Genomic DNA, 13,108 nt, shown 5'->3' with positions numbered 1-13,108 from the left:
GGAATTAATTAATTGATTTATTGAACCATATGAATTCTAAAACAATGAATTGTTTTTCTATTGGATGTTTATGAATTGCTTTTGAGGTTTTGTGTATATTCACGTCTTGTGTAATGTGTTTGTTGTATTAATATGTTATTTGTTGACCCAATAAGAATGTAAATATCTCCTGATATGTGTATACTTTCCTGCCAATCTAAAAAGTCTTGCTAAAATTCTAAAAAATACAAGGTAAAAGTAAATATACCAGACCGGATTCAATTAATGTGTTTATTCGGTCTTGTCTTAAGTAATGGTGTACAATTTTGTGAGAAGGGGGTACCTTTTTGTATTTGTATTGTATAACGGTCCTGCCCCCCCCCTCAGCCTCAACAAGGACCTAACTCCCTGTTTTGCGCTATATAGAGCGGATACCACATCCGCGAGAGTTTCTTTGAGGCATAAAGATTACCGCAGTTGGGGAAGGGTCACAGATCCTTCAAATAGTATGGCAGAGAAGGATACACTCTCTTTCAGTGAGAGTCATATCCAGTCCCTCATAGCTTCCTCTCCGTTTGGCTCGATTACTTTAAGTACCACCGCGAAGCAACAGAACGAGTCTGAGAAACTCATCAGGCTCTGTAAAAAGCATGTAAGAACTGAACTTCACGGTTATTTTTTACTGAAACATTTGAAGGGTGGAACTATCCCCTGGGGACTTCAGGTGAAGAACACACCCGTCATCTTTGTGGAAGACGCTGAATACAAAAAGGGACAACAAGGGGTGGTGATGGACAGAGTCTCTGAATTAAGCAGAGTACTCTCACCCAGTCAAGAGATCAGGGCTAGATCCAACACCGTTTTTTAGCTCATTGCACCATCCCAGTTTCAGAACCTGGCTGTATGCAAATTAGTCTGTCCCTGGCCCAGTGCATCATGGGAACAGGGCAGACCAGACTACAAAAGCCAATTCTTACACTGGGAAGGAAACAAGCTTCCGGGGACCGGTTTCTGGCATTACAGCAGTCTTCGGCCCGGCTTGCTTGAATCCTGATGGTGCAATGAGCAAGGGACTCACATCTGAGTATACCCTTCCACGCTTAGGGTGGACAAAATTATTTACAACAAGGGGTGGTGATGGACAGAGTCTCTGAATTAAGCAGAGTACTCTCACCCAGTCAAGAGATCTTTGGACTGGGTAAGAGTGGTCTGCTTAATTCAGACACTCTGTTCATCACCACCCCCTTTTCTGAATCGTTTTTGGCCACTATAGGTGTGGCAGGGTATACTCAGACATGAGTCCCTTTCTCACTGCTCCATCAGGATTCAAGCAAGCCGGGCCGAAGAGGCTGAAATGCCAGAAACCGGTCCCCGGTAGCTTGTCTCCTTTCTGGTGAAGAATTGGCTTGGTAGTTTGGTCTGCCCTGTTCCCATGATGCACTGGGCCAGGGACAGACTAATTTGCATATAGCCAGGTTCTGAGCTGGGATGGGGCAGTGAGATAAATAACGGTGATGGATCAAGCCCTGATCTTTGGACTGGGTAAGAGTGGTCTGCTTAATTCAGACACTCTGTTCATCACCACCCCCTTTTCTGAATCGTTTTTGGCCACTATAGGTGTGGCAGGGTATACTCAGACATGAGTCCCTTTCTCACTGCTCCATCAGGATTCAAGCAAGCCGGGCCGAAGAGGCTGAAATGCCAGAAACCGGTCCCCGGTAGCTTGTCTCCTTTCTGGTGAAGAATTGGCTTGGTAGTTTGGTCTGCCCTGTTCCCATGATGCACTGGGCCAGGGACAGACTAATTTGCATATAGCCAGGTTCTGAGCTGGGATGGGGCAGTGAGATAAATAACGGTGATGGATCAAGCCCTGATCTTTGGACTGGGTAAGAGTGGTCTGCTTAATTCAGACACTCTGTTCATCACCACCCCCTTTTCTGAATCGTTTTTGGCCACTATAGGTGTGGCAGGGTATACTCAGACATGAGTCCCTTTCTCACTGCTCCATCAGGATTCAAGCAAGCCGGGCCGAAGAGGCTGAAATGCCAGAAACCGGTCCCCGGTAGCTTGTCTCCTTTCTGGTGAAGAATTGGCTTGGTAGTTTGGTCTGCCCTGTTCCCATGATGCACTGGGCCAGGGACAGACTAATTTGCATATAGCCAGGTTCTGAGCTGGGATGGGGCAGTGAGATGAATAACGGTGATGGATCAAGCCCTGATCTTTGGACTGGGTAAGAGTGGTCTGCTTAATTCAGACACTCTGTTCATCACCACCCCCTTTTCTGAATCGTTTTTGGCCACTATAGGTGTGGCAGGGTATACTCAGACATGAGTCCCTTTCTCACTGCTCCATCAGGATTCAAGCAAGCCGGGCCGAAGAGGCTGAAATGCCAGAAACCGGTCCCCGGTAGCTTGTCTCCTTTCTGGTGAAGAATTGGCTTGGTAGTTTGGTCTGCCCTGTTCCCATGATGCACTGGGCCAGGGACAGACTAATTTGCATATAGCCAGGTTCTGAGCTGGGATGGGGCAGTGAGATAAATAACGGTGATGGATCAAGCCCTGATCTTTGGACTGGGTAAGAGTGGTCTGCTTAATTCAGACACTCTGTTCATCACCACCCCCTTTTCTGAATCGAATACAAAAAGGGATTCAGTATCATCAATACAAAATGCAGCCGTGACCTTATGGTCCACACCATCGAGACGGCTCAAAGGCTGTGCGCGAAGGAGTTGGAAGAAATAGACGAACGTACAAAGGCCATAGCTAATGACACAGCAGTCACTGACGCCAAGACTCTTCTTGACAAAATTTCCATCAAGAGCGAAGCACCACATTTTCTGTCCTTTAGAATGTATTAAATGGATAGTGTAGCTCTTGTTATGAAATCTCCTTCTGTTTAGGAATTGGAATTAATTAATTGATTTATTGAACCATATGAATTCCAAAACAATGAATTGTTTTTCTATTGTTGGATGTTTATGAATTGATTTTGAGGTTTTGTGTATATTCACGTCTTGTGTAATGTGTTTGTTGTATTAATATGTTATTTGTTGACCCAATAAGAATGTAAATATCTCCTGATATGTGTATACTTTCCTGCCAATCTAAAAAGCCTTGCTAAAATTCTAAAAAATACAAGGTAAAAATAAATATACCAGACCGGATTCAATTAATGTGTTTATTCGGTCTTGTCTTAAGTAATGGTGTACAATTTTGTGAGAAGGGGGTACCTTTTTGTATTTGTATTGTATAACGGTCCTGCCCCCCCTCAGCCTCAACAAGGACCTAACTCCCTGTTTTGCGCTTCTAGATCAGACCAGCAAGGTCTGATGGGCTGCTCCTTTTCAGGGGAGCAAGGGCCAGTCTGGAGCAACCAGACCAGCGGTGTAAATTCACAAGTTCGTCGTCACAGAGGCCACTAGCCAACGGGCAAGTGACCGGACAGACGCGTCGAGCAGGAAAATGCAAAAGGGCCCCACGCAGCACTCGGTGAGTGTGGAGAGGTGATCTTCGGTGCAAAAGCTGCTCGGGGCTGGGGCTTCTCAGTCCCCAATGCACAGCTTCGAGGGTGCCTCGGGAGCTGCACGGGAAGCACTTCGCAGGCTTTCCAAGATGGCCGGTCCCACGTCTCACGTCACCTCCACGGGTCTCAGCTTTCCTGTGGCTGTGGATCGGGCTGTTGGATGTCAGGGAATCCGGTTCTTGTCGATCTCTGTCGCTCGAGCTCCGGCGGGAGCTGCAACAAAGCAAACCGTTGAGCGCTTAATGGTGCCTGCTTGCACAGGGTGGTCACTCCTTGACCACAAGGGAGATTCTTCAGTCTTCTACGTCGAGTAGGATGTCGAAGGCTCCAGAGTTATGTTTCAAAGTTTCAGTCAGGATTATCTTAAGTCTATGGACACAGCTCCTACCTTTATTCCAAATCAAGGGGCTGGATTACATGCTAGGTCCCTCCTATGGGTGGGACCCAGGAAGGGGGTGGTTACACCCCTTTCCCTTTGTCCAGCTTCGCGCCAGAGCTGGGGGTGGAGTGCCCCAGCACCGGTTTGAACTGGGCTATGCATGGGACACCTTGTGTGCCCCAGGCAGTGTCTAGTTTCACTCGCCCTCCCTGCCTCAATCCACTATGTCCTGTCTGGGGTGGTGTAACACCTCCCTGTAACAGGAAACCTTTTGTCCAGGCCTCCCCTGCCGGAGTTTCGGTCAGCAGCAGGAGGCTAGACTTGTGTCTGTGGCAGCAGCATCCATTTTGTGATGCTGAGGCTCTGGTTAGTTTTAACCGTGTTTACTGTTACCCACATGTCTTATCCCTCTAGAAGGGTGGAATGCTACCCCGTCACCAGAACTGGCGAGGGGGTAGTATTCCAAAGCGTATGACACCTTACACGACATGTTTTGATAAAGCCAAACCAAAGATAGCATTTAACAGCGAGGTTCATAATGCACTTAAGAGTATATGGTATGGCAATATCCCGGAACAGCTATAAGGACATGGTTCCGAAAGCTGCAGACAGGCTCAGCTCATGCTAGAGCACCATCTCACATAAAACCAAGCACTCTGCCTCCAGGATTGTTAAGGCCTGCCATAGGAGTGACTTATAGGTGTATATGTGTCCAGATATAGGTTTAGACATAGGTATACTATATCAAAGCAAGGGGTGATTACACGACCTTGCCCCAGCTGAGTGATCAGCAAGTTGTGTCTGTTTGGATGGCCAGCCTGGGGTGGAAAAAGATATGCTGCAGCCCCTGGTAGGCCTTGGATGCACCTATACCCTGGGTACCTATAGTACACTGTACAGGGGCTCATAAGGTGACCCAATACCCAATTGGTGATGTACCTAAAGTACATGGTGTTGAATTTAGAGAGAGAACAGCAGGGCTGTGGGTCTGATTAGCAGGCCCACAGCCACATTAGTTGAAAACCAGAGAAGCAAAAAGCAAAAAGTGGGGTGACCATAGGAAAGCAGACCCTACTCTCCTACACCCCTCATCTAATCACAAAGTCGAACAGCTTCCCGAGGAATGAGGCCTTATCAATGTCCGAAATCTGAGCCCAACTCGGCCTGCTACCAACCGTGCGTGAGTCACTTCTGAGCTGGCAGCATGGATCTGACTGAGGGGGCCCTGCTGATTGCCTGCCTCCAGCTACCGTCCCTAATGGCAACTTAGCCTGGGCGAGGCACCTGAATTTAGAAAAGAGCCCAGCACCACTGCTGCCACTTGCAATTCACAGAGCCCGCCGCACACCCGACGGTATGCCTACTACTCTCAGGCACGCCAGACCGACCGCCAACGCTTAGCACAGACTCCAAACTTCTCAGATTTCAGCCTGCAAACAACGAAAGGCACTCTGCACTTCAACCCACACAAGAACGCCCTTCTACCCAGTGGACGCCAAACACTGCCAATCATGGAAATTTGTCAGCAACAAATAACGCGGCGTATACAAAATAGTACAGCTGCGGGACAGGTCAACCAACTCTTACAGACACACTTGTGAAACTCAAAGCTCGATCCGTTTGATCAGGCAGGCATCACATGCCATCCGGGCGCCAGGCACCAGCACCTTGAAAGCAGTGATGTTCAAGGACTCAATTGCAGGGACGCGCGACCAACATGCAACACAAAGTACCATTTTGGGGACACTAGCAGGGATCTGGGCATGCTCTGTGAGGCAAAGTTGAGCACGAGGGGTCATCCCGCCTTTTGCTGCTCGTGCCGCCTGAAATTGCCTGAAGCTACCGAGGGTAAACCCGCGGGGCTCGCGCCGCCCCTGTGCAGCTGGCGTAACCACGCATTGCGACTGGGGCCTGATGCGATCGAGGACAATAATTCCTGGGTGACCCTTTGTCCCCTGGCACTAGCTGGCTCGGGCGCCCGCCCGCGCCCCGGAATGCCGTATGCACCAAGAAACGCTGGATGCCGCGCCCCACCCGGGCGGGGTCTCAGGCTTGCAAGCAGCTGATAGAGATAAAGCATGTTCATGACCTGGCACGCAGCTTGCACCCAGGACAGACCGGCATGGGCAGTAGATGGGTCCAGTGGAAGACACAGCCTGCGTCTTTTCTCTCAGCCAATGATCTTTTCCAACACTGCTTGGAAACTACACACTCTAAAGGCTCAATTCTGGTCCTTGTCATATCCAAAGCAGACCTGCTCACTATTGCTCCCCCTGTCCATGTAGACTGGTCAGACAACTTCCTTATTCCCTTCCGCTTTCATCTATCGCACGTTATTACACTCGGCCAACCCAAAAGGGCAACTACCTGGTTCCGCAACACTAAAAACATTGATCTTGACACTCTGTGTAACTCTGCGTTGCAATCACTTCCTAGACTAGACCCTAACATGGATGTCATTGATCCCAACTCCCATTGCCTCTCAGTCCTAGCAGTTGAAATCGATATAGTAGCTCCACTCCAAAGCAAAAAGAAAAGACCCACCCTCTCACCACCTTGGTTCAATAAAGCTCTCTTTGATGAAAGGAAAAACCTTAGAATCTAGGAGAAACAGTGGAGACAATCTCCATCTACCACCAATCTCTCTCATTAACGTTTGGCAAGATCCAAATATCACAAGCACATATTCCATGAAAAAACATCACATTTCAGATCCCTCCTCGACTCAGCCAAAAACAGACCTCAAAAACTTTTTGACCTCATCAAAAACCCAAACTGCTCTCCCCAAACCATCAAGCCTGAGGATTCTTCAAAGGAAGAAGCAGAATTTGCTTTATTCTTTGATCACGAGGTAAAATCACTAGTGGATCGGGTCACCCACCCCACCCTCATTGAGGAACGAAAATCCTTAGTCACTTGGCAGAACTTTGCCGCCATCTCGGAAGATGACCTCCTCAAATGCATCCTTGAAACCAAACCCTCCAACCATTCCTCAGACCCCATCCCTAGTGGCATCGCCATTGATTTCTACGCCAATACTCTCTCTTACTGGACCAGGCTAGTTAACCTCTTCCTCAGTCAAGGCTCCCTTCCTGCTGCCCTCAAAACAGGACAGGTTACCCCTCTTCTAAACATACCCTCCGCAGATGCGAATGACCTCAGCAACTTCCGCCCCATCACCAACCTCCCTTTTCTTTCTAAAATCACAGAAAAATGTGTTTTGCGAAACAACTTTCCCTACATATTATGGACAATAATCTCTTTGACGTATTCCAGTATGGCTTCATCCAAAATTGCAGCACTGAAACAGCCCTGCTGCAAGTGATTGATGATGCGGTGCATATACTCGAATCTGGGGAATCGTGCCTTCTGATTCTTCTTCACCTCTCTGCATCCTTTGCCACAGTTAATTACCGAATGTGAGTCTCCTGAGGCGGAAGCCGGGAGTGAACCCTTCGTTTTTAAAAAAACTTGATTGTGTTATGCTTTTAACCTTAAGACCTACTCACCCCCTGCTTTAAACAGCGTTCTCAGCGCTGCAACGATTCCTCACCGCCATCACAGAGGGCGAGGCGCGTCCCTAGACACGCCCACCTCGGCTGGCCACGCCCCCTGATATTTCTTTAAATAGCGCGCACAGCTGACAGCGCGGCATTACCGAATGTGAGTCTCCTGAGGCGGAAGCCGGGAGTGAACCCTTCGTTTTTAAAAAAACTTGATTGTGTTATGCTTTTAACCTTAAGACCTACTCACCCCCTGCTTTAAACAGCGTTCTCAGCGCTGCAACGATTCCTCACCGCCATCACAGAGGGCGAGGCGCGTCCCTAGACACGCCCACCTCGGCTGGCCACGCCCCCTGATATTTCTTTAAATAGCGCGCACAGCTGACAGCGCGGCATTACCGAATGTGAGTCTCCTGAGGCGGAAGCCGGGAGTGAACCCTTCGTTTTAAAAAAAACTTGATTGTGTTATGCTTTTAACCTTAAGACCTACTCACCCCCTGCTTTAAACAGCGTTCTCAGCGCTGCAACGATTCCTCACCGCCATCACAGAGGGCGAGGCGCGTCCCTAGACACGCCCACCTCGGCTGGCCACGCCCCCTGATATTTCTTTAAATAGCGCGCACAGCTGACAGCGCGGCATTACCGAATGTGAGTCTCCTGAGGCGGAAGCCGGGAGTGAACCCTTCGTTTTTAAAAAAACTTGATTGTGTTATGCTTTTAACCTTAAGACCTACTCACCCCCTGCTTTAAACAGCGTTCTCAGCGCTGCAACGATTCCTCACCGCCATCACAGAGGGCGAGGCGCGTCCCTAGACACGCCCACCTCGGCTGGCCACGCCCCCTGATATTTCTTTAAATAGCGCGCACAGCTGACAGCGCGGCATTACCGAATGTGAGTCTCCTGAGGCGGAAGCCGGGAGTGAACCCTTCGTTTTTAAAAAAACTTGATTGTGTTATGCTTTTAACCTTAAGACCTACTCACCCCCTGCTTTAAACAGCGTTCTCAGCGCTGCAACGATTCCTCACCGCCATCACAGAGGGCGAGGCGCGTCCCTAGACACGCCCACCTCGGCTGGCCACGCCCCCTGATATTTCTTTAAATAGCGCGCACAGCTGACAGCGCGGCATTACCGAATGTGAGTCTCCTGAGGCGGAAGCCGGGAGTGAACCCTTCGTTTTTAAAAAAACTTGATTGTGTTATGCTTTTAACCTTAAGACCTACTCACCCCCTGCTTTAAACAGCGTTCTCAGCGCTGCAACGATTCCTCACCGCCATCACAGAGGGCGAGGCGCGTCCCTAGACACGCCCACCTCGGCTGGCCACGCCCCCTGATATTTCTTTAAATAGCGCGCACAGCTGACAGCGCGGCATTACCGAATGTGAGTCTCCTGAGGCGGAAGCCGGGAGTGAACCCTTCGTTTTTAAAAAAACTTGATTGTGTTATGCTTTTAACCTTAAGACCTACTCACCCCCTGCTTTAAACAGCGTTCTCAGCGCTGCAACGATTCCTCACCGCCATCACAGAGGGCGAGGCGCGTCCCTAGACACGCCCACCTCGGCTGGCCACGCCCCCTGATATTTCTTTAAATAGCGCGCACAGCTGACAGCGCGGCATTACCGAATGTGAGTCTCCTGAGGCGGAAGCCGGGAGTGAACCCTTCGTTTTTAAAAAAAACTTGATTGTGTTATGCTTTTAACCTTAAGACCTACTCACCCCCTGCTTTAAACAGCGTTCTCAGCGCTGCAACGATTCCTCACCGCCATCACAGAGGGCGAGGCGCGTCCCTAGACACGCCCACCTCGGCTGGCCACGCCCCCTGATATTTCTTTAAATAGCGCGCACAGCTGACAGCGCGGCATTACCGAATGTGAGTCTCCTGAGGCGGAAGCCGGGAGTGAACCCTTCGTTTTTAAAAAAACTTGATTGTGTTATGCTTTTAACCTTAAGACCTACTCACCCCCTGCTTTAAACAGCGTTCTCAGCGCTGCAACGATTCCTCACCGCCATCACAGAGGGCGAGGCGCGTCCCTAGACACGCCCACCTCGGCTGGCCACGCCCCCTGATATTTCTTTAAATAGCGCGCACAGCTGACAGCGCGGCATTACCGAATGTGAGTCTCCTGAGGCGGAAGCCGGGAGTGAACCCTTCGTTTTTAAAAAAACTTGATTGTGTTATGCTTTTAACCTTAAGACCTACTCACCCCCTGCTTTAAACAGCGTTCTCAGCGCTGCAACGATTCCTCACCGCCATCACAGAGGGCGAGGCGCGTCCCTAGACACGCCCACCTCGGCTGGCCACGCCCCCTGATATTTCTTTAAATAGCGCGCACAGCTGACAGCGCGGCATTACCGAATGTGAGTCTCCTGAGGCGGAAGCCGGGAGTGAACCCTTCGTTTTTAAAAAAACTTGATTGTGTTATGCTTTTAACCTTAAGACCTACTCACCCCCTGCTTTAAACAGCGTTCTCAGCGCTGCAACGATTCCTCACCGCCATCACAGAGGGCGAGGCGCGTCCCTAGACACGCCCACCTCGGCTGGCCACGCCCCCTGATATTTCTTTAAATATCGCGCACAGCTGACAGCGCGGCATTACCGAATGTGAGTCTCCTGAGGCGGAAGCCGGGAGTGAACCCTTCGTTTTTAAAAAAACTTGATTGTGTTATGCTTTTAACCTTAAGACCTACTCACCCCCTGCTTTAAACAGCGTTCTCAGCGCTGCAACGATTCCTCACCGCCATCACAGAGGGCGAGGCGCGTCCCTAGACACGCCCACCTCGGCTGGCCACGCCCCCTGATATTTCTTTAAATAGCGCGCACAGCTGACAGCGCGGCATTACCGAATGTGAGTCTCCTGAGGCGGAAGCCGGGAGTGAACCCTTTGTTTTTAAAAAAACTTGATTGTGTTATGCTTTTAACCTTAAGACCTACTCACCCCCTGCTTTAAACAGCGTTCTCAGCGCTGCAACGATTCCTCACCGCCATCACAGAGGGCGAGGCGCGTCCCTAGACACGCCCACCTCGGCTGGCCACGCCCCCTGATATTTCTTTAAATAGCGCGCACAGCTGACAGCGCGGCATTACCGAATGTGAGTCTCCTGAGGCGGAAGCCGGGAGTGAACCCTTCGTTTTTAAAAAAACTTGATTGTGTTATGCTTTTAACCTTAAGACCTACTCACCCCCTGCTTTAAACAGCGTTCTCAGCGCTGCAACGATTCCTCACCGCCATCACAGAGGGCGAGGCGCGTCCCTAGACACGCCCACCTCGGCTGGCCACGCCCCCGTGACGCCCTCCCTCTCAGGTATAAATCATGTGCCTCGCTAGGAAGCGCAGCGGACGGGCACAGCGGGCGCGCCGTCAGCGCGCCGAAGGCGCGCCAAAGGCAAGCCCGTCTGGGCCCGTCCGGGCCTGGACCGGGCCCAGGGCCTGTCCCCCTGCCCACGTTGCTGATTCCGCACGCATATGCTGGACCAACTTCCAGCTCCACTCACTCAATCCCTCTCTCTGTGCCGTCACTACCTGCAACCCTTCCCACCTTAAATCAGCTCCATTTTACTGCCCTCAATGCAACTTCACTCTCCCGCCCTTCCTTCCCCCTTTGCCACCTGATCCAACGCCGCAGCTTTCGACCTCCAATCATCGGACGCTGAAAGCAGGCTTAGTCAACTGCCGGTCTCTCCCCCGTCATGCTAATGACATCTGGTTGTTGATTTCCTCTGAGGAGTGGGATATTTTATTCCTCACTGAGTCTTGGATGACTGACTCCTCCTCCCCGGACATCTATTTAGCCATTCCATCAGGCTATGACATAAAATGTGTTAATCGGGCAGGGGGTAAATCGGGAGGCGGACTAGCAATCATCTTTAAATCTCATTTCCAGCTGACCATTACCAAACTCACCAACATTGGTATCATTGAAGCCCTCTACTTCTCAGTGTCAGATTCCGCGGCTGTTATTCTAGCTGGCTCTCTAATCTACAACCCCCCCACAGCGGCCTCTCTTTCTCTTACCGCTCTCACCCACCAGTTAGCTGATCTAGCCTTGAAACATCAATATTTTTTAGTTCTAGGTGATTTTAACCTTCACGTCGATAATTCCCTTTGCGCAAAAGCGAAGAATTTACTGGAAATCATGGATAGCCTTAATTTTACTCAACTTGTCACCGGTCCTACTCATGTGGCAGGTCACACCCTGGATCTTATTTTTGCTAATTTCCCCACTGTTATTGTTTCCCCCTCCCTTCCTCTTACATGGTCGGACCATTACCTTATCCCCTTTTCTTTGGCCTTAGACCGTAAATCCATCCCTCCTGTGCCCAGGAAAGAGCTGGGTAGGAAATGGCACAAAGTCACTTGTGCTTCCCTGGACCCGATATTCCATTTCCAGACGGACCATCTATCCCCGGATATCGATTTTAATATCGCCAGACTAAACTCCGCCCTTATCAATGCTATTGACCTTATTGCCCCCCAGAAACTCATCACTTCCACTAGATCCCGTCCTTCTGCTCCCTGGTTCTCCACCTCCCTCCGCGAGGAAAAAAGCAGCTGTAAAGCACTAGAACGGAAGTGGAGGCTTAATTACGATCTTGAAGCTAAGCTTGCCTACAAGGCGGCCTTGAGAAAATTTCTCAAACATAAAAAAACAGCCATGAAAGACCACTTCTCGCTCCAAATCGCCAAGGCCAAAAACTCTTCTAAAACCCTCTTTTCCATCGTTAAAGATTTTATCACCCCTCCGGCCAGGACCAGTCAGGTCTCAGCTAGCCAGAAACTTTGTGAAGGACTCTCGGACTTTTTCCTTGAAAAGATCGATAAACTTTGCGTTTCCTTCCCTAAAGGGCCAAGGCCTCGGCCCTCGTCTACCGACCCCCCTGACTCTCCGTCCCTTCTTGCGTTCAATAAACTTGCCCAGGAGGATGCTATCAAACTACTCATTCACTGCAAGTCTGGTGCACCCTCTGACCCCGTTCCGGCCAAAACTATGGGTGAATTGGCCCCCCTGCTAGCCGACCCTTTCCTCTCCGTCTGGAATGCTTCTCTACACTATGGCGTTTTCCCTACCACCTGGAAGGAAGCCTTGGTGATCCCAATTCTAAAAAAGACAGATGCCGATCCCACTGTATTCTCCAACTACCGCCCTATATCTCTCCTTCCCAAACCTGCTAAAGTTTTGGAGAAAGCCGTGCAGTTGCAACTCACGGGAGTACTTGGAGAACAATTCACTACTGCACGACTCGCAATCTGGATTTCGGGCGGGATACAGTACCGAGACGGCTCTGCTGGAGGTCTCGGAGACCATTCGAGAGTGCGTGGACAGAGGCGAGGAGGCCATGTTGGTCCTCCTCGACCTGTCCGCGGCATTCGATACGGTATCCCACTCCATTCTCCTTGACCGACTACGGCACATGGGCATTGGCGGCACTGCCATCAGTTGGATTGAGTCCTTCCTCTCTGGAAGAAGTCAAAGGGTGCTGTTGCGGCCTTTCAGATCGGAGGAAAAACCCTTGTTTTGCGGCGTGCCACAGGGCTCGGCCCTCAGCCCTCTGTTTTTTAACATATATCTTGCCCCACTGGCCGGCGTGGTGGAGTCCTGCGGAGTCAGGGTGGTCTCTTATGCTGATGATACTCAGCTGGTGTTCTCCTTTAGAGGCCACTCTGACTCCGCGTTCTCCAACTTCCGCCGGTGTCTTAACATCATCAGCGATTGGATGTCTGAAAACC

The sequence above is a fragment of the Lissotriton helveticus genome, chromosome 9, assembly GCF_964261635.1.
Source record: "Lissotriton helveticus chromosome 9, aLisHel1.1, whole genome shotgun sequence".
Taxonomy (NCBI): domain Eukaryota; kingdom Metazoa; phylum Chordata; class Amphibia; order Caudata; family Salamandridae; genus Lissotriton; species Lissotriton helveticus.
The sequence above is the reverse complement of the archived record's forward strand: the minus strand, read 5'-3'. Positions refer to the sequence as shown.